This window comes from Pholcus phalangioides, unplaced genomic scaffold (assembly GCF_987345545.1).
Source record: "Pholcus phalangioides strain wild (caught in Gottingen) unplaced genomic scaffold, Ppha-v1.0 ptg000040l_1, whole genome shotgun sequence".
NCBI classification, from domain to species: domain Eukaryota; kingdom Metazoa; phylum Arthropoda; class Arachnida; order Araneae; family Pholcidae; genus Pholcus; species Pholcus phalangioides.
Window position 1 is genome coordinate 4,925,857 of NW_028301626.1, and position 22,700 is coordinate 4,948,556.

At 40.4% G+C, this 22,700-nt stretch overlaps 1 protein-coding gene across 2 annotated transcripts in view; it reads left to right on the plus strand.

Moving 5' to 3' along the window:
• LOC149065304 (rho GTPase-activating protein 18-like) overlaps nt 1-22,700 on the plus strand; it is a 234,053-nt gene that overhangs the window by 157,094 nt on the left and 54,259 nt on the right. The window lies entirely within an intron of this gene.

The following is a 22,700-nucleotide window of genomic DNA, read 5'->3' on the forward strand; positions in this document are numbered from 1 at the left end:
TACAAGCCGGACACGAGTCGCCGTCGGTTAAGGAATTTCCCGTAATGAATTTCTAAGACGATAAAATCTGTTTGAACCTAATTCGAAGAAGCTGGGAGCGTAATGAAGCCTAATTTGAAGAAGGTGGAAGCGTAATGAAGCCTAATGAAGCTGGTAGCGTACTCTGATTTAATTCACCTCTTCTAGTTAATCATCAATAACAGACGTACTAATATGTTTTGAGAGGAAGGTTGGCGGAAGTTTTCAAAGACCGGTCAGAATCAGTCGGGTGGTAAGTCAATGGGAAGACTTTAGTACGAAGCCATCTTCTGTTTTGCACGACATCATTCCCTTTGTTCACTTATTCGCTGACTTGTTCATTTGATCATTCATTTCAATCGTTCACTTATTCGCTCACTTGTTCACTCATTCAATCGTTCACTTATTCGCTCACTTGTTCACTTGATCGCTCACTTGATCATTCATTCCATCGTTCACTTGATCGCTCACTTGATCATTCATTCCATCGTTCACTTATTCGCTCACTTGTTCACTTGATCATTCATTCAATCGTTCACTTATTCGCTCACTTGTTCACTCATTCAATCGTTCACTTATTCGCTCACTTGTTCACTCATTCAATCGTTCACTTATTCGCTCACTTGTTCACTCATTCAATCGTTCACTTATTCGCTCACTTGTTCACTCATTCAATCGTTCACTTATTCGCTCACTTGTTCACTTGATCATTCATTCAATCGTTCATTCACTCGTTCACTTATTCGCTTGATCGTTCATTCACTCTTTCACTTATTCGCTTGATCGTTCATTATTCACTCGTTCACTTATTCGCTTGATCGTTCATTCACTCTTTCACTTATTCGGTTGATCGTTCATTCACTCTTTCACTTATTCGCTTGATCGTTCATTATTCACTCGTTCACTTATTCGCTTGATCGTTCATTCACTCTTTCACTTATTCGCTTGATCGTTCATTCACTCTTTCACTTATTCGCTTGATCGTTCATTATTCACTCGTTCACTTATTCACTCGGTCATTCATTCAATCGTTCATTCACTAGTTTCGAATTGATGTTAGCGAATTTTCGCAGCGATGAATTTTTCATTCGGTGAATTGTTGGTAGGTGAATGTTTTTCTGGACACGCCTAATTGCGAACAAAACTTCAAAGTATTTTTACAGCTTCGAAGAGACACGTACTCGTGTCGAAATTTTTTCTTTACCGAAAAGGAATTTTCAGTCTGCTCTATTTCAGATGTGAATGAAAGGTTTCACCGCATTCTATAAATTCTGCCCGGAATGCAGATGTTAACGGCATCCAGTTCCGAAATCGTAAAACTTCGAACTATTAGCATGGCACCTAAATTACGCTATTGTTTAATGATCAAAGGCGAATCCGCAAAAAGAAACGCCAACAGAATAATAATGAGGCGATGATTGCATTTGTTCATGTCCTCTTGTCTTCGCTGCCATAAGAGGAAGTCCGCGGAGAAAGATAATTCCAAAGGGTCGTCCATTAATCCGTTCTTTCTTCCCATTTTACTTCCTATATTCTTGGTTATTTCCGCCACCAAATGTTACCAAACATATTACCCAGGGGCTATTTGTTTGGAACTTCCTAAGCAATCAGGAAGTTTCGAAAGATTTACTGACCAATTTTTCGATTGGAAGATCTTTTTATCTTTCTTTTTTTGAGTAACAGGTCGCCATTTCAGCGGGGAATCCGTTTTTGGTGACATTTACTACAAGAGATTTATTTCGGTTGTGCGCTTTTGCTACTCCGTGTGTCCGAGAATGTTAATCCTCTCTGCTAATGATGTGCGCATCGTTTTTACCGTATCGTGTATGTATATATATATTTTTTCGTGTGTGTGTGTTCTGTTGAATAAGTCGTTATTGAGAATGTTGATAACACAGGGCTTTGATTTATAATCGAAGTTCCCGTACTCTCTGAGCAGTTTTTGTCAATAACTACTCATCCGAATACAGCGAAATTTTCAGGATGTCTCTTAATGAGACCTGGGGAAGATTTTTATGCAGTATAAAATAGTTCAATTTTTGACCACCAGGTGAATGAGTTTAACTTTTTTTTCATTGAATTTTTCCTTTTTCCCCCATGGACCATATAGATAGCGTACATACCAAGTTTCGATGGAATAAGTTCTCCAGAACGGACGCTACATAGGTCGGAGTTGTGTCAGTGTACCGACGGGCGCTGCATAGGTCTGAGCACTTAATATATTGAAACTATTCAGACCTATGTAGCGTTCATTCTGGTGGACTTATTCCATCGAAACTTGGTATATACGCTATATGGTCCATAGGGGGAAGGAAAATTCAATAAAAAAAAAGCAATTCATTCAACTGGTGGCCAAAAATTGAACTACTTTTTATTGCATAAATCTCTCTCCTATGGTCTCATTAAGATATCCTGAAATTTGGTTGTATAGTTTGGGGAAAGAACTACTCATAGTACGGGAACTTCAATTGTAATCACCCTGTATTTCATTTTCTTTCTGGAGGAATAAACTTCGTCGATAACTATAATGATGATCACGGGTGCACAACCTCCGGCCCGCCAAGGGGTTTCATTCGGCTCAAGACAGGTGCTTCGATAAGAAATTGTTAGTAAATAAGGCTGATAGAGAGAGACCACATTTCCTTCGTATAAAAATACGACAAATCGGGATTCATACGGGCCACTTCTCATTATCACCAAAAAATTTGTCAAAGACAAGTAAAGTTATCAATTTTTGCCAAAATAATTCCCAGAGAAATAAAATTGTAAACAATTAACAAGTGTTTTTTTTACTACAATTGGCAGTAACTTCCCTTTGACAATTTATTTAGCTGAGATTATAGCAACTTTACATCCCTTTGACAATTTCTTTGGCTTAATAATTATAGTTATAGCCAAAGAAGAATTTTCAAGGAGGGTGGTAAAGTTGCTAATTACAGCTAAAGAAATTTTTAAAGGGAATTACAGGCAAAAAAAAATAGTATCAAGGAAAGTAAAGTTGCTATTTGCTGTTAAAATTGTTGAAAAATTGCCAATGGCGAGAAATGTAGATCTACTAAAACTCACGGAAAATGCAATTCGCCAAAAAAGAAAAGAATATGTGTTTTTGACAAATACAGTTGGCCTCTGTCAAACGGATACCAATAGTTTCAGCACATAATATCCGATTACTCGGGGGACAGTTAAATTGCCGTTTGTACAGCTTGTAAAATGTCTTATGTAGTTTGCGATGTCTGAAACAGTGTTTCCCAAAGTGGGAGATGGAATCTACGAGTATATCATAGGATCCTATAGGTTCGCTTGAGCCGGGGGTTGGTTACGGAAAATCCTAACCGGAAAAAAATTCCGATGAAGGGTGCGATGGAACAAAAGTTTGGGAAACTATTGTCCAAAACAGGCATCTTCAACCCGTTTCTCACGAGCACTACGATGCTCCCTGAAGCTCCCAGTGCTCGATACTCGTGTTCGATTACGTGCTGGCGAGCACTTGATCATCTTTCCAATTGAACAACCTTTACAAAAATTGCATTCAAAGATTGAAATCGTTCTGATTTCATACATTCGTATGTGAAACTTGCTGTAAAGGGTGCTCTTCTTTTTTTGAGGCTGGGTACAGGCGGTGCTCGTGACTAGAAAAGGTTAAAGACCTCTGGTCTGAAACATTAAAACGTTTTTTAGCTGCCATTTGTATAATTTACCTTTTGAAGTAGAAAAATTTTCACGATTTTCTTTTTTGTCTAATCACGACGCATTTAATTAATGCCCTTTTTGCCTCTTTCCGCATAAAAACCATTGCAACACAAATTAGTGAACACCGTCGAAATTTGATTTTTTCTTCCGTCTTATGATCAAGCTTCACGTTTCATGGACGAGCTTCCGTTGTCAATCAATTTCGCTCAAATTTGTCTTAATATTTGACATGTGGGCTTGGGAAACTTCATGCTCTTCGGCAATTTCAGTTTGACTTTTTTTTGTTTTCACTGCATTTAAATTCTCTGTTTATATAACAGATTAATTTTTTCTTCGAAATCTTTCATTTTTTCATTGCATGAAGCTATCTATGGCGTTTGTGCAGATTATTTGAGGCTCTTACTTTCATCTAAGAAATTAGCACATTCTGCTGGCTTAAAATAGAACAAAAATGAAATAAAATAATTAAATGCTCTGAAATTTATCAGCCAATAATTTATTGCCCTCAAATTTATCAGGGGTTGGGCATTTTGTCTGTAATGGCGTTGTATTTGTATTTGAGATATCGGCTTGGACACTTCGAGTCCCTAAGCCTAGATTGTTTTGTAAGTCTAGCAACGTATTCGCGATAAAATTCAAATATTTTATCTAATAAAAATATCTTGTGCAGAATAGTGATATTACATATTCACAGTTGTCGTGGGAATTACAACATTTCATTAAGCTGGGGAAGAATATTTGGAATTATCACATTGATCGGGGAACTAAAACAGTGAAACCAAAATTTCTCCCATAGAGACGGGATTCTATCCATTTAAGCGGGGTATTCGTTTTATCTGTTATCCGATTAAGCTGAGCCGAATGTATGTGAAATGAATATACAGTGGGATCCCGTTTTATCGAATACCATCAAAAATCTCGTTTCAGCGAATACTTTTTTAATCCCCCAGATAAGTTAACATAGAAACAATGCTAAAACCTGGAATTCCTTCATAACGGAATTTCATTATAGTGAAGTGATTTCTCCGGTTCCTTGGCGTTCGTTATAATGGGATTCGACTGTATTTGTCCGACTACAATTAATTATGATAGTGATTATTCATTTAATTTTTAATCTCACAATCCTATAGATTTCATTTAAAAAATATATATAAATTCAAATAAGATTCGTTGAAAATCGGGAAAAACGGGACATTTTATAGAAAAGTCGGGACGGTCAAAACAGCGAGAATATCTCGTGTAATACGGGCCATATGGTCACTTTTGTATGTTCCAGTTTCTGGCCCGCGAGCGGCAGAAATGCCAGACATATTTGGCTGAAAAGGTTATATGCCACTGATTATTATCAAAAGATAGTCGAAAATTCTATGTTAGCGTCTTTTTTATCGCGCCAAAGCGAGGATAACTGAACGCGAGTGGGAAAGGGGAACGATACTGGAAGGTAGGGTTACGGTATGAATGACTAGATATCGATTAATTTGTGTTGCCTTTGCTGTCGAAGGGGTAACGGAAGAAGACGGGATCGGTATCAGCTGGAATAATGGTTATGAATTTATTCAATGGTGCAGAAGATACGTCTTACTCGCAGCGTGATTATGCCACTTCAGCATAACAATGAAGTGTTTCTTTTTGAGAAGCGTATCCTCGATCATCGTGTGCTTACGAATAACAGCGATGATTATGAAAAATATCAATCAATGATCGCCATTGTTTCGATTTTGGCCACGTGTCTTAGTCCTTCAATAATCGATTAGAAGAAAAAGAGGACAGTTTTGAAGAAGTAAAAACAAACAAACATTGGCTGTTGTTGCTGATGGCAATGAGTGGTCTCATTTGCGTGATAATATACATTTGCTCGTTTGTTTTTTGTTCCTCAGAGTAAATTATCGTGGTTTCGTCGCGATGAAATCTATTCTATGATTATGTTGTAATTCTAAATTGCATTCATTTCCTCGGAAGTAAGGAAAAGTAAACAATGAATTACATTATAGAGTAGGGTTCACAAGCTTTTCAGTCTGTGGATTAGAAACTGGTATATATAAGGTGACCATATGACCCGTATTTTACGGGATATTGCAGTAGCCGTTCATTTCGCGCCATTGGCGATTTTGTTTCAGATTAAATTGGGAATTTTTCAGCTAATTGGGAAATTGGCCTTTTTTTGACAACTTTTCTGGCTGTGATTTAAGACTATTTGACAATTTTTTTTGTAGTAATTGGCAACTTATCTTTTGATATTTTTATTTTTTTTGGTTGTAATTGACAACTCTACCTGAATTTGACTTTTTTGGCTTTAAGGGGTGGTTTTACTTGCCCAACCCAATAGAAAGTTGTTGCCTTGTCTCGCTTCACCGTCCCCAAAAAAAAATCCACTTTTCTAATTGCAGTATTCACTGAGACAGTTGAAGTCAAATACCGTGGTAAAGTGGGAAAGAACCCTCTCTCCCCTACCGTAGTATGTGGGAAAGAATGACATCACCTTTCAAATTGGGTTGTGGACAGGGTGTCCGTATAAAAATTGAATTTTATAATTTAATTTTAATGAGTACTACAACCCCTTGCAATATGAGTGACGTATCTGGAGACCACGTGTTATTTGGATACTTTTTATAATGGAATGTATGCCTCACTAGGATCATGGTTCGATTGTAATGTGCGGTGGGAGGGGGGGGGGTGGCAGTTATGTACCCTGTATGTGGAAATATTCACTAAATGTTCAGTAAAAAAAAAACTTGGGGGGGGGGGGATTGGAGTAAGCGTTGGCATAGACACGGCCGCAAGTTTCAAAGTGAACAGATGCTTCGTGCCTCGAATGACGTGGTAGGTAGACACTGCAGTAAAACGGTATTATCGGATTTGTCTTTATAATATCTAACAGACGATGCCCATGGCCCCCACATCCTGGAGTAGGGCCCCTAGGCTGGGATCTTTTGCGGGGCCCCTGACCAGACTTTCACGGGCCCCCTTTATGGTGGATTTATAGCGTGCAAAACAAAAAAATAATGAAAATCATCCCGGGCCCCAGGGCTGGAGCCTTGCCAGCCCACCCTTTGTGGGGGCCATGACGATGCCATTGTCGGGTATTTGCGTTGCGAAGTTTTCGCGATATTGCATAAAACAATTTCGTTACGAATTCGAATACGTGAGGATCACGAATGCGAGCCTTGGGTCTGATAACCAGACCGGAAAAGATAGTGAAACCAAAGTGGGGCACCATTGGATTTGGTCTTGAGTCTTCTAGTCTCAAGAATATGAGGCAGGGTTCACACTGGCGCGTTACGGCAAGCGATGCAGCATGCAGCCAAAGCCTGGTTTTCCTAGAAGCAGGTTTCTACAGAATTTGCAGCGTGAAAACGCTGATTGGTCAAAAAAAAAAACAACTTGATTTTCAGGTTTCTAACCAATCAGCATTTTCAAGCTGCACACGGCGCAGAAATTCTACTCCTAGGAAAACTCGGCTTAAAGGGTGGATCGGTTAAAAATCTTGAAATTTAGGGTTTTTTTTATTAACCCTTCTTCGAGATGCATGCTGCATCGCTCGCAGTATCGCTAGAATCCTGCCTCAGACGACAACATTTGCTAGCATTTGCGTTGCGTATATCGCGAGATATAGCGTAAAACAAAATGCGGCAGCAGGCCTTGTGCCCTGACCGGAACAGGTATTAAAATTAGAGTGAGATACCATTGAATTGCTTTTAACGAGATCCACCCGCAGACATCAAAATAATTCCCGAGATAAGAACGTTTAAGCGATTTCAGTACGCAACTGTTTGCTGTTGCATCTATAGTATCGTCAGTTAATTTGAAAGACGTATTCACAAAAAGAACGAAAAAATATAAAAGATCTAGAAAATGCGAATAGATTCCTAGTTTAAAGTCAGATTAAATTTCGAGTCTTAAATCTGACGAAGAAAGTAATCATGAAAGAATATGGGAAGCAACGTTTTTTTAACTACATTTACAAGGACATTGATTGGGCTCTTCATTACAGCGCTACCTATCGTTGAGAAACATTGGTTTTTTTGGTGGGAAACACTCTCTCTCTTGCTTGTGTTAACTTTAGCTTTTTATGGTTGTTTCGAATGACATAATAACATGTATTTAATAAATTACATCAAATTTTAATGCGAACGCATATCTTCAAGATATTATTTCTTTCAATTTTCATTAAAGCTAATTTGTTACGTAGTTTTTCACAGCAAAAGTTTAATTGTAACCCTTTGTGGTTGGAGGGTCTCTTAGACTTCGTACTTTATCGAGCTGTAACCCCACAACTGCAGGAACGCTCCCAGGTGTTAGTCTTTGTGTATTATAAGCTATTTAAAAAGCACAAAAGCTAGCATGTGGGGTCCTTCGTGTAATCGTAAAGCGGGGACCACACCAACACCACCTACGGAACAGAATTGAAAGAGTACAACCAGGTTTTGTATCATGCGCGATTTTAGCCCATTGCCACATGGAGGGCACGGTCATGCCGGAGAAAATTCTGAAAGACAGGGAGGGAAATTGGGCGGGGGGGGGGGTCCTTTTCGTAGGATTATACATCGTATAATTTGTTATACATAAATAAAATCGTTGTGGCAATATACATTGATAAACATAATTCACAATGAGTAAATGCAAAACACCACCTACAGAAGATGGTCCACCTCCGAACGAAGCTCGGGACGTCACTGAAGAAGGTCATCTCACCTATAGCCATTGGATATGGCAGCCCGACGCATGTGCCATCTTTTACCGTATATCATCTAGTTGCTATAAGTGAGATGGCTTCCATCAACGATGTGACAAGCTTCGTGCGGAAGCCTTCTGTAGGTGGTGTCGACCACACTCGCAGAATGACAACGCAACAGTCGGTTTTGGCGTTTTGCTAAACACACCTGAAAACCGGTTTTTGCGCAGCCGAATTTCGCGGGCGTGGACCCAACTTTTGGGGCCTTTATTATAATAATGAAGTGCCGTTCTTATCCGTATGTTGATTCCACCTCGACATAGAACCACGGAGGGTTGAATACATTATTTGTAGTGTTATGTACTACGGAAATGAGGGCACCATGCACCCGAAACCGACCATGACCCCCGCTCTGTCCGCATAGGGGGATATGAGCTGGTTACTCAGAGGGTTTGGGCCAATCTATCGGTACCGGTCGTCGGAAAAGAGGCAATGGCTGCTGAAACGATAAGACGTCTTGCGACGGAGCTCCGGTGTATCATCTAATTTCGGCGGAGCCAGTAAAGAAACTACTTTGTGCTGCTGTTTGCTACACGTACACACACATTCCAACATGTACCAGTTCATTAGAAGTTCCGCAGATTATAACTAGGTGCATGTGAGGTTCAGTAGTGTATATCCAATGGCTGTAGGTGAGATGACCTTCAGTAGCGTTACGAGCTTCGCGCGGAGGCCGCCTGCCGTAGATGGTGTTGACTGTACCCAGCAACGTGTGAGCCATTGGTCGATCTATAATGCAATATAATAACTTTGAAATCATAAATTACAGCCGTCAATATTATTTTAGCTTGATATGAACAGTTTGACTTGAGAGAATGACTAGTTATAATCTCACGTGAAAGTAAAAACTCAAATTTATCTTTGAAAGGGAATTTATTGACGATAGTTACGAAGATGAAACATTTCAAGATGGCCCCAACCACAGATTTACGGCAGGGGCTTTCCTTAGGAGAGGGGGTGAGTGAGCCTAACTTCACAAGTTATACCGCCGTGCGTTTTTTGACGAAACAGAATCATCGTTCTCTCATATTAAGCCGGATTCACACAAGCAGAATTTTGCAGAATTCCTGAGCGCAAAGACGTTTTTGAACTTTGGCTACCACATCCCAAGTGGCTTGGTTGATTTTGCGTAGCCACACCACAAAACTGGTTTTTGTGCTGCGGAATTCTGCAGAGTTCTAATGGTGGAACCGGCTTTAGAATACAATCCAATTCTGCAAGACGGCTCCGCTGCTGATCTGTCGAAAACTTTAATTTCTAGTTTTCAACCAATCCGTAACTGCGCTGAATCGAAGATCAGCGTACACTATGTTCGTACCCCCTCGAATGGTTTCATTTATTGAAAATGTCTGCCCGAGACCAGATGAAATATGAGTTCGAGCCCCGCATGTGTTGCGGCGATAGGTTTTTAAGCCGCTGTGGTGATCGAGTGCCATGGGCAGAGATACGGGGAGGGGGGGGGGCAAAGGCGGTGCTGACTGATCTAATGTATGTATGAATGTATATATAAATTGACATAATCATCGTGCCACCTCCTCCTCCCCCCAGTGATAATGACCGTGTCCCTCAGACTTCCATGTCTATCTCCGCCTATGTCGAGTGGTCATAGTGACGGACTCGCATCCAGAGGGCCCAGTTCGAACCCCACAGTGGTGCCTGACTGAAGTTGGTTTCCTGTGGTTCCTAACTTCAAGGCACTAATGCGAGTCGATCTCCCCGTTAAAGAGTCTCGCCACAGAGAGCAAAAGAACTGAAGCGACAAAAAATATTCATTCGTTACACTTCATTCACAATTTGAAATATAGATGGCAGCACTAAAAATTCACACACAACACTATATACGCACTCAGACTCTGTTAGGTACACACACATTCACAACTTGATCGATAGTAAATTGCCCATTGCGATAGTCCGGAGTTGTGCTCAGTTTGAAAGAAAGATGAAATATGACAGTAGCCGTATTTTTGTACCAGGGGTTAACAGCATAGGCAGAGCAGCCTGGAGGCTGAAGCTATTTATACCCATCCTCTCAATACAGTTTGCGCGTGTGGGGGGGGGAGGCTGAGCCCCCCTTAATAATTAATGAATATACACTGCAACACTTCCCTCCTTTCCTTCGTGCAGACTCGAGTCCCCCCCATATACGGGACGAATGGGAACTTTCGGCACTTCTGGCAAACAGCCTTGTTATGAAGGGTTCATTCGAAATTTCTTTCAACTGTGCATCTCTACCCGAGAAACAAACGCAGTTGTCTTTTGACACGAAGGATGAACTTGATTAAAATATTATTTAATACACATGATACATACTGTACAAATTCTCTAGCACATTCGAAAAAAGACTGCTTCCATTCGAGCCGAAAGCATCGTTTCAACTATATCTTGTACACTACAGACAGAAAGAGAGAAAAGCAAAAACAAAACACAGAGGGAGAGGGGTTTCGTTAATGACGTCACAATCGTCTGGGTCAAATCTGACACCACAAAATATATGAGAAAAACATCTTCTCTCTCCCACGCACATACACTCATACACTGATTCGCGACATCCTCCCACCTTGAGTTTATGCCAATCAAACTCAATATTCTCAGATCAAAATAAACATTATACTAATTGCATAAAATTTTCACAAAAATATTCAGATATATCACAATACTTACCAAAATAAATGATAAAGAGTTTTCTCGAAGCATAATGACATGAACTCTCAAAAAAATGTAAAAAATTCCGAATAGCATATTAAAATATCGAAATCATTAAAAAAAAATCATCACAAAGTACGCAATAAAATTTAACTATAACTCAAACGTTCAGGAACAGTCACTTTTCTTCCGCTTTTTGTTCGCAAAACTGGATCCGGGGGCGATTGTTCTTCCAGTTTATGTTCGATCTCCATATGGTAAAGCCTCTGAATCGGTCTCAGAAGTTCACCAGTGTCCGTTTTTACTCGAACAAGTCTAGTGTGACCATCTTTCCCTGGAATCAGATCTATCACACGAGCCAAGGACCAGTATGAACGTTTTCTGTCACTTTCTACGAGAACAACATCACCAACAGAGAGAGACTTGACTTTTCCTCTACGGAACGTTTGTTGACGCAACTGTCCCAGATATTCTGAACGAAATCTTTGTCTTAGCAAATCTCGCAACTTCTGTCGGTATAAGGCTCTTTTATTCAACTCTTTGGTATTCACAGCATCCAGGTCCGCAACGCTTGATGATCGTATCTCCATCAGGAACATCGATGGTGTCAACGGTGCCAGATCTTCAACATCTTCTGTCACATACGTAAGAGGTCTGTCATTGACAACAGACTCACAATCACAGAGTGCTGTGATCAGCTCTTCGTAGGATAGAGATGCTCGTCCTAATACTCTTCTTAGGATGCGTTTTACCATTTGGATCAACCGCTCCCACCATCCTCCCCACCAAGCAGCAGTAGGAGGATTAAATTTCCAACTAATCCTTTGAATAGCCACTGCAGCAGAGATCTCATCCCAGTTAATGCTTGAGAATGCCTTATTCGCTCCAACGAAATTTGTTCCATTGTCCGAATAGATTGTGGATGGTCTTCCCCTCCTAGCAATGAAACGTCGCAAGCTTTGGAGAAAGGCTTCAGTTGATAGTGATGTCACAAGCTCTAAGTGTACAGCTCGGTACACCGCACATGTATATAACACGATCCATGATTTCTGGCCCTCTTTCAGATACAATGGACCGGCCAGATCAACTCCCACTATCTGAAATACTGCTGCGTCTTGCACTCTGTTTTCCGGCAAGGCTATAGGAACAGACTCTACTTTACGTGCATTGAACCTCTTACATGTCACACAACGTTGAACAACAAACCGAACCGTTTTCCTTGCTTTTATGATCCAATATTCTTCACGTAAACTGCTCATCAAGAGAGAAACTCCGGCATGTAGAAGTTCCTTATGTTTCCACGAAATCAGGGTATGTACAACTGGATGATCCGAAGGCAGAAGGACTGGATATCTGAAGTTTTTGGTGTCTTTTCTGTACATAACTGGCGTTTTTATTCTGATTATACCAAATTCATCAACGACTGGCCTCAATACTCGTATTTTTTCATCATCGAAACCCTTGAATGCTTCCTTCTGAATCAGTATAACAAGCATTCTTTCTGCGCGCTGTATTTCAAAACAGTTGATGTCCAACTCTTTCGAAACATCCAATTTTTTCAAATTATTGATGAACCTTAGGATCCAAGCCAGCATTCGTACTATTTTCAAGTACGATGAAAAATACCTGTAATACCAGTTATCTGGTTTCGAACTTTCATTATGTGCAATCAATACACCTTTTCGCTTTTCAGAATTGACAACTTCTTCATCTGGCAATTCGACAACCCGTTGCCAAGTAGACTCGGGCTCACTCAACCATGCTGGTCCCTCCCACCATCTTAGATTTAATAGATGTTCAACCGAACAACCTCTTGAGGGAAGGTCAGCAGGATTTTGTTTTCCAGCGATATGCCTCCATTCGTTTATATGAGTCAACTTTCTTATTTCAAGTACACGATTATAAACGAATACACCCCAGTGTACATCTCTTTGGATCCAACTTAAAGCAGTTGTCGAGTCACTCCAATAGTGAACCTTCAGTTCCGGTATGTCCATGTCAGAAATAACGGTGCTGCCTAATCTCGCCCCAATACAACATGCTAAAAGTTCTAAGCGAGGAATTGTTATGCTCTTCAACGGAGCAACTCTGGTACGTGATTGAACGAAATTCACTGAAACACAGTCCGTTGTTTCGATTCTCAAAAAAATGCAAGTAGAATAAGCATATTTGCTTGCGTCACAAAATATGTGAATACTGACTTTCTTATCAGTAAATCGACCTAGATTCACCCATCTCGGTATACTAATAGTAGGAATCAATCGTATGCCTTTTACCCATTTCCAAAATTGTTTGGCCAAATGGTCGGGTAAATTTTCATCCCACTTCAACTCTAGTTTCCAGCACTCTTGTAAAATTAACTTAGGAAGCAAAGTGACCGGTGAAGTAAATCCAATGGGATCGAATACTCTATTTGCCAATGAAAGCAAAACTCGTTTCGTAGCTACAATTTTCTCTTCTTCCGGTAGCTCGACTCTGCAGGAAAGTAGGTCATTCTCTGAATCCCAGTTTACGCCAAGAACTGGAACGGGATCCGTACTATGTGATGTAGTGATAATACCAAGAGAATGATTGGACCTCCAGTCTCTTAGATTGAATTTTGCGGATGAAAGAAGTAGTTGCGATTCTATTATAAACTTATTCGCATCATCAACTGAGTTCAGGCTGCACACACAGTTGTCTACGTAAAAAGATTCTTTCAGAGTTCTAGCTGTAGTGGATAGGCCATCAGGAGCCTTGTCAAGATGATGATTCAGTGTAGCAGCTAATAAGAAAGGACTGCAATTGACTCCGAACACTACACGCTTATGCCTGTACACAACTATCTGATCTTTATCCCTTTTCCACAAAAATCGCAAATAATCTCTATCTTTTTCTCTAACACTAATCTGTAGAAAAGCTTTTTCAATGTCAGAGGTTACTGCAATAGGAAATTTCCGGAAGCGATTCAATAACGTTGGAATTATCTCGATTAAATTTGGACCCTTACATAAGCAGTCGTTCAGTGAAGGAGACCCAGTAACGTGAGCTGATGCGTCAAAAACAGGTCTCACTTTTGTAGTCTCACTCGATTCCTTGAATACTGGTCTATGCGGGAGAAAATGAACCTGCATTTGTTTTTCGTCAGTCACCCTTTCGATAATTTGCTCTTTCAACCACGAATCAAAAACTTCCTGATAGATATCAGTTTTATTCGAAACAATTAGTTTCTTATAAGTAGTTGAAAGTCGTTTCTCTGCCAAGCCTTTGTTTGTGGGCAAATGCGAATTATCCAATATCCACGGCAATGCAACTTCATACCTTCCATCACAATCAACATTTAAGGTATTTTTGAAATATTGTATTGTCTGCTCATGGATTTCAGATGTTGTTTGTGACTCAACGGGATCAGTGATGCCTAAAGTGTCCAATCTCCATAATTCTGTACAGGAAGCATTGAGAAATAACGATGTTGTTAACAAAGCATGATTTGGAGTGTTTTTCTCAATTACTCTGGGCATTTTTCCCATTAGAGTCCATCCCAGATGGGTTTGTACAGCAACTGGACCACTTTTCAATGATTTAATATTTCCCGTTAGCAATTTACCAGCTATATCTGCACCTATAAGCAATTTGATATCGGGTTCAACGCGATATGATAGATTTTCCATGTCAGTGATATGAATACCACATTTGGTCAATTCACTGATCCATGGACCGTTTGATATACTCCTGATATCGGAACATATTTTTGTCTGATCTAAACAGAACATATTGCAACTCCATTGGTTGTTAAGACTCTTAACATGAACTTTGTATTTATGGTGTAATTTTTCTTTTGTCTCAACACCACCAAACAGTTTATGAACCAATTTAATCTCGTCACAACTGTCAAGTTTCAAAAAATCAATGACATCTTTTTTCAAATATGTTCTCTCGGACCCGGTATCAATGATGGCTCTAATAGATTTCTCTCGATCACCATGCTTTACTCTAACTATCAGAGTCTGCAATAAAACATCAGAATCGGTTGCTTGATTTGTCAGTACGTTATCTCCCTTCTCTAATTTAGTACTTTCTAATTCTACATTTTTAACCTCAGTGGGAAAGTCTCCTTGACACATTACTGACAAATGTCTTCTATTGCAATTAGAACATCTGACTTTGGCTCTACAGTTTCGCGAGATATGATTTCTCTTAAGGCATGCAAAACAAGCTCCCCTTTTCATAATCAAATTTCGCTTTTCATCGTATGATAGTGAGCTTGTCTTAAAACACTTATCTGACGAATGAAATTTACCACAAAATATACAAGATTCGTCAGTCTTTTTAAGCATGCGTTGTTTATCAATCTTATGATGGACCATTAAATCATTAGCTGTGGCAATACAAAGCTCTTCAGCGACGAGCTTGTTTGGTCTCTTGGTTTTTTCAAAGCCAAGTCCGGCATGAGCCAAAGCAACTCGCTCTTCCGATATCACTTCGTTTCTCAAAAATTCTAAGATAGAATCCAAGTCACTCTTACCTTCTATCTTTCCTCGCTCTCTTTCCCAAACTCTCAAGATATCCACAGGAAGGCATGATTCAACTAGTGGAAAAAGAATACTTGCAAATTTATCCTCAGTGACACCTAGAGTCTCTAATGATCGTAATTTTGTCTCCAGGCTGTCGTATAGATTTGCGAGCTTGAACTCCTTCCTGGAACCACTGTTGTTGCTCAAGACAAGATGAAGAAGATCGCGCACATAAACTTGGATTAGTGTATCCTCACGACCGAAGCGATTCTTCATTTGCGTAATAGCCTTTTCGTAGTTCTCCGCTGTCATTGGAAAACTGTTGATGACCTGCGAAGCTCGAGAATTCGGAACCATACACTGCGAGAGATAGTGAAACTTGTCTTCCGTAGCGATATCTGGATCTTCGTGAATTTTTTCAAACTGGCTCCAGAATCCAAGATATTCTCTGGCATCCCCAGAAAACTTTTTTAGTTCCAGTTTCGGAAGCTTGAACTTTCGCTTTGTTGTAAAAGCAGCTACACTCACCACGCTATCGTCATCGACTTGCGATTTCGCTCCTTGTGAAAAAACCTTGTTTTCTAGTCTCAATTTGAGAGCTAGAAATCGATCACGGTAGGTTTCAGCTTGAAGGAAGTCTCTTTCAAACTCTTCTTCCTCAAACAGTTCAGAAATGCTTGTTTGGACGGAATCCAATCTCTCAAATTTATCGCACATCTGATTGAGAAGAACTTGAAGATTTTCTGAATCACAAGTGTCTTTTTGCAGCTCTTCTGCAATAGCGTTCATTGCTACCGTCAGCGACGTGCGAAGAGATTTTCTTTTTACTTTCAGTGCTTCCATGGTCGGCTCAGCGAAACTCAAAATAAAAAAAAAAAGAAAGCACTATGTATCTGTGTTCGTAAGTTCACGATGTCCTTCGTGTCCCTGTTCGGGCGCCAAAAAATGTTATGAAGGGTTCATTCGAAATTTCTTTCAACTGTGCATCTCTACCCGAGAAACAAACGCAGTTGTCTTTTGACACGAAGGATGAACTTGATTAAAATATTATTTAATACACATGATACATACTGTACAAATTCTCTAGCACATTCGAAAAAAGACTGCTTCCATTCGAGCCGAAAGCATCGTTTCAACTATATCTTGTACACTACAGACAGAAAGAGAGAAAAGCAAAAACAAAACACAGAGGGAGAGGGGTTTCGTTAATGACGTCACAATCGTCTGGGTCAAATCTGACACCACAAAATATATGAGAAAAACATCTTCTCTCTCCCACGCACATACACTCATACACTGATTCGCGACAAGCCTAAAACAATTATTATATGCATGTCGTTGGAAATTGTTTTCCTTATCAACTTTAAGCGTAAATTTTTCAGCTTTTTCCTTAAAGCAAGTGAAATTGTTCGGAGCTGTTAATAATCCATTCAACTCAATATATTTCGTTTCATGGCTTCCACATCCTTTCGAGAGGCCCCTGGGATCTTCCATGGGTCCCTCCAGTTCGTACCGTGGGAAGCAACCAAAGGAATACAAATTCTTCTCGCTCTCGGGGCCCTTACTGTAAGTGGGGTCCGAGTTTCATTCATATTAGTTTAATTTAATTAACAGTTTATTCATTCATTGCCGTAGCTTGTGTTCCCGGCCCCCCCCACCCGGAAAAGGTTATGCTCAGAGAAAGGAGGTATTGCCCTGCCCTTTAATTTCTTCCATGAATTATTTTTGAACCTAAGTTAATTTTGAAAGCGTGTCTCAGATCTTACTTGAAATTCAAAATTTCTAAGAAGTATGCAAAATACGTATAAGTTTCTTTTTTAGTGACCCCCCCATTTGACTTGGTGGGGGTTTGCCCCAGCCTAGTTCCGAGCCTGTACCCGTTTTCATTCATCAGAATATTAACATTTGACCAGTTGAATGATTCAACTTAACGCCATCTATAAGTATAAATAACAACTATGAATAGTTTTTTTTAATTATTTTATTAAATACTGTAATTCCAGTAATCTTGGCTATGTCACCAGATGCTGCTGTTGATGAGTTTCCATGTTGACATTGGAATTCGATGTGATGATGAGATGTTTTTGTGTGTTTTGCCCCGTGTAATATACTGTAACTTTAAGAAATGCATCTCTGCGATGCGTTTGCAAAATGCAAGAAATCTGCCGATTTTTGGGATAACGTGCCGTCCAAGCATCACGTCCGCAAATTTTTAGCCATTTTTGACCCATCCCCCTCGTCGGCAAAATTTCGTCAGCGTTGCCCCCTACCTCCTAAGGCATATTGGTGGGATTAGAAACGTACGCGGGGGGAGGCATAGGGAGCTCGTGCGCCTCCCCCTCCAGACTAAAAAAAAAATAGTGCCCCCATGGCACATTTTCAGATCACTGAGGTAGGCCTCAAAGATCACTTTCACATTCAAAGATCACTTAATTAACCCACCACACAGCTCCAGAACACTTAAAAAAATCTGTGGCACATTTAGATATCCCTTGAGTGACATGTGGCACAGTTTTAAAGCACTTAAGCGGCCCCCATTGCGGTTCTACATCACTCAAGTTACCCGCGGAACTTTCCCAGATTACTTAAGTAATACGGGGCATAATTACGGATCACTTGAGTGATGCGTGGCACAGTTCCAGAGCACTTAAGCGGCCCGGGCACATTTCCAGAGCATTTGAAGCATCCCTGAAACATTTAGGGATCACCGAAGTGGCTCTGTAGGGGAGTTATCGATAGGGAGAATGTTAGTTCAGGTGCCCAATAGCTATCGAAAGGTTTTTTTTTTCCTTTTTGGCGCACCGAATAAGATGCCATTGAGAATATTTCATAAAGAGTGGGTAGATGACGTAAGCATCATCATCCAAATCCCCCCCCCCTTGTCATCAAAAGTCAGCAAATCGGAAACTCCCTCCATCGATGCTGACGTTTTGTCTCCCCCCCCCCTTTTCATGTTTCCGGAATTATTTTTCATTTTTTGTGGGGAATGTTTTTTTCTCCACTTTGAAACACATTTCTTCATGAGTGAATATTAAGTGTTTTGTGGTTAACCCCCCCCCCCCTCCGCCTCCCCCCACACGTTCACCAATAGCCGCCGAAATTCCCAGAATTTTTTCTGCTTTGTTTTTTTCTTAGCGTTTCTGTATAGGGTTGTTACTAGATTCGCAAACTGAGAGAGGACGTCATCGCAAGCCTCTTAGTGATGTCGCTTTTTCAAATTTTCCTGATAGATGGCGCCACTATTACGACCTATAAAACCGGCAACAACAATAATTTTTCCCAACTCTAAAACAGAACAGCTAAAGAAAAGCACAAACAGAAAAAATTCTGGGAATTTCGACGGCTATTGGTGAATAAATGCGGAGGGTGGTCATAATGAAGAAATATGTGTTTCAAAAAATTCCATAGAAGAAAAGAAATAATTCCGGAAATCTCTGAAAAAGGACGACATAAAGGGGTGTGGACGTATTGTAATCCGCCGTTTTGTTGGTTTTCCCTTAAGTAGGGTTACCAATTTTGAAAACTGAGAAAGGAGGACGCCTGCGCACGCATCCTTAGTGACATCACTTATTCCATTTTTACAATAATAGATGGCGCCGCTATTACGATCAATGAAACTGGCTACAACAATAATTGTTCCCAAGTCTAAAACAAAACTGCTGAAAAAACCATACGCAGAAAAATTCTGGAAATTTCGGCTGCCATTGGTGAAGGCGTGTTGGGAAAAAGCACAAAAACACTCAATATCAATGAAGGAATATATGGTTTCAAAGTGGGGAAAAAAAAACTTTCCCCAGGAAAAAGGAAATAATTCCAGAAACCTAAAAAGGATGACAAATGGGCGAATTTTCCGAAATTTAGGAGGACGGTTGGGAACCCTAGTTTTGTAGAATTGGGAAAAATTGTCGTGGGGGGGGGGGGGCCTAGCTTTATTGATCGGAATAGTGGCATCATCTATCGGTAAAATTTCTATAAGTGACGTCACTTAAGTTGCATGTGTAGATGTCTAAGACGCCTTCATATATTAAGGAGTTCTTTCTCACTCTTCGGAGCTCGTAACCCTAGATATGACGGATATTATGATAGTGCTGCCATCTTGTGACATATTTTTGTGTTTTTATTCTCAAGTTTTTGATCATCCAAGATTCCTTAATTGAAATGATTTTGCAACGAAAAAATTATATGCGTGGCAGGTGAACCCTTGAAGCGGTTTTGAAAACGTCAGTGTAGTGCGTTTCCGCCTTTAGACCACGCATCTCGGTACACTCATAAGTTCCCCGTGTTTCCACAAATTTTCATTTAAATATGAAGGAAACAATCGCGGCAGCCTATCGGAAACGCTCCTGAAACTTTTGGGGATGACTTTATAGCTGTTAGATCAGGAATGCACGCACAACTTTTTCAGTCCACGGGCCAGATAAACACCTTTTATAGGAGAAAGCCTCCGCTCGAAGCTTTGGCGTCATTGAAGTGGTCCATTCTACCCGTAGCCACTGCATATAACAGTCCGACGTATGCGAGCTCTTTCTTTTTTTTTGGAGTTTATCCAATGACTATAGGTGACGTGGACGACTTCAGTGACACGTCACGAACGAGTTTCGCTCGGAGGCTTTCTTCTGTAGAAAGTGTTGGCCAGATACGCGTTGTTTTTGTTACTGGCGGGCTGAATGAATGAATGAACGCCAGAACTTTGCCACTGGACTTATCGGATCTCATCCGCTATCCAGCGGCCGAGATCTCTTCCAGCCCAGCTTCGTGTTACTCGCGGGCCAGAGATATGTGTGCGTGTGTGTATATATATATATATATATATATATATATATATATATATATATATATATATATACATACATACATACATACAGGGTGGGCAAAAAGTCCGTAGAAACATTAAAAACGAACAAAAATCGGGAAAATAACAGGAAAAACGGTTTCCCGGGTTAGCATCGCTAGGTCACGGGAATTTTTTTTTAAAGCCAGGATAATTAAAAAAAAAAACAGCCGGATAAGTGGCGCTGGTACACAAGCGTCTTCGGTGGGAACATGCAAATGAGACTGTTATAAGAACTTGCGCTCCTAATCCACAACCAGTTCACCGTGGTATGTGAACCTGCTGCACTCTGCCGTTGCTGGATTTGTGACTCGCCTGCAATGTGTTATCTCCTGTGATGTTAGTCATGTGGAACACATAATGCTGTAATAAACGATTTGGAGGCATTCTGTTCGTTATTGGCGTATCTTTTCTTTGAATGATGTACGCCAGCGTCACCTATCGGCTATTTTTGATTTTTTTTTTCCTGTCTCAAAACTATTCGTGACCTAGCGACTTCTACAGACTTTTTATACAACCTGTGTGCGCGTGTTATATACATACATAAAAACCATAAAACCTGTATTTTATGGGAAATTCCCGTAATTTTTGCGATCCAAAGCTTTTAGTAAAATGTTTTTCCGACGAGTCTCGCTTAAATTTTTGTTCTTGAGTGAAATAAAGAATTTGAGATTATTTAAATGACTTATCGATTTTGTTATGACAATCGTGATTCTATTATAATTAATTATAGTCATACAAATATATTTTTCACACATTTTTTGCCAAACGAATACTTTTTCTTTCTATGGCATTACATTTCCATCCATTGCGACTGCGGAATGCGGAACGCAAGGATTTTTCGCTGAGTCCTGCCCTCAGTGCTATTACAGCGGCTTACAAAAGGCCTGGCAGCTAAGTGTCAATGATGACAAGGTCTTGGGTCAAGAAATTCATTTCTTGACCCAAGGGCCACGGTCAAATTTGGTGCGAATCCGCTAAAATAAAATTTTCGTAATTTTTTGCAGTGGAGCACAAAAGTGCTGGGAGAAATCTTTAGTTAACAATGCGACAGGAATATTCGCTGAGATGAATTTGGAAGAGGGGATCTGGATCTCGGAATTAATAAAATTAATTCCGGAGTACAATAATGCCGTCACAACCCCAAAGGGTTAGTCGTATTTGCGACTTGCAGCAGCCCTCTAATGGGCGTTCTTTTGAGCGGTTTTAGTCAGCAACTTCATAACTTGATTGGCTCTGATTAACGACTTATCGCCGACCTCCACTATTTATTTATTTGGCTATAAATGACATCCTTACTTGTCTTTGACTGTGATTGGCAATTTTACTTACTTTTCACTGTTTTCGGCGAATAATTTGCGATGTCTCATATAGATCAGTGGAGCATTTAGGTATGGGGGGGGGGGCATGGCGGACTAGAGCCCAGGGCAGTAAATTCGAAAGGTTGGCAAATATGAGGAAATGGTGGTCAAGAAAATTAGTAGGATGAGAGAGACAGGCGGCAAAATTTGTGGAGACCACAGAAAGTAAAAATCAATGTTTGCCTAGAGAGCGAGGGACTATGTCAGTGAATGACGAAACGGGTGGCCTGGAGAGGAGTTTGGAAGCATGTGAGTGACCTAGACCAGTGGTTCTCAACCTTTGAAGGACCGCGGCCCGGTAGGATTCTTTTTTCTGAGTGGAAGTGCCGGTGATAAACACGACTAATGGAAAACGAACAGGGATATATATGAAATGATGAATCACTGACGGCCAGGTTTGACTCTTGCCAGGGCCCGGTACTGGGCCGCGGACGGCGGTTGAGAAATACTGACCTAGACAGTGTGGAAGCATAGGAGTGATCAGTAGAGTTATCTAGGGTGTGTGTGTAAGCATGTGACAAAAAGAGTGACCTAGAGCGTGTGTGAGTATTCGAATGACCAAGAAAAGAGTGTGCAAGCGCGTGAGTAATTAAAAGATTTGCCTAGAATGCCCGTAAATGACCAAAAGATTGACCTAGAGGCCACGTTAGTGAAGGACCTAGAGCGTGTGCAAGCATGCGAATGTCCGAAAGAGTGACTTGGTGGGCAATGGAGCACCAAAAGTGTGACGTACAGCGTGTGCAAGCATGTGAGCGTCCAAGGCTCCCCACATCCTAGTGCAGTGTCCTTAAGCTGGAATTTTGGTAGGTCTTCAAGCCAGACTTTTCATGGGCCGTTTTATAATGAAATTATCGCAGGAAAAAGAAATGATGGTAAATTTCCCGTGCCTCAGGGCTGGATCCCAGTCAGTTTCACTCTTGTGAGGCGGGGGA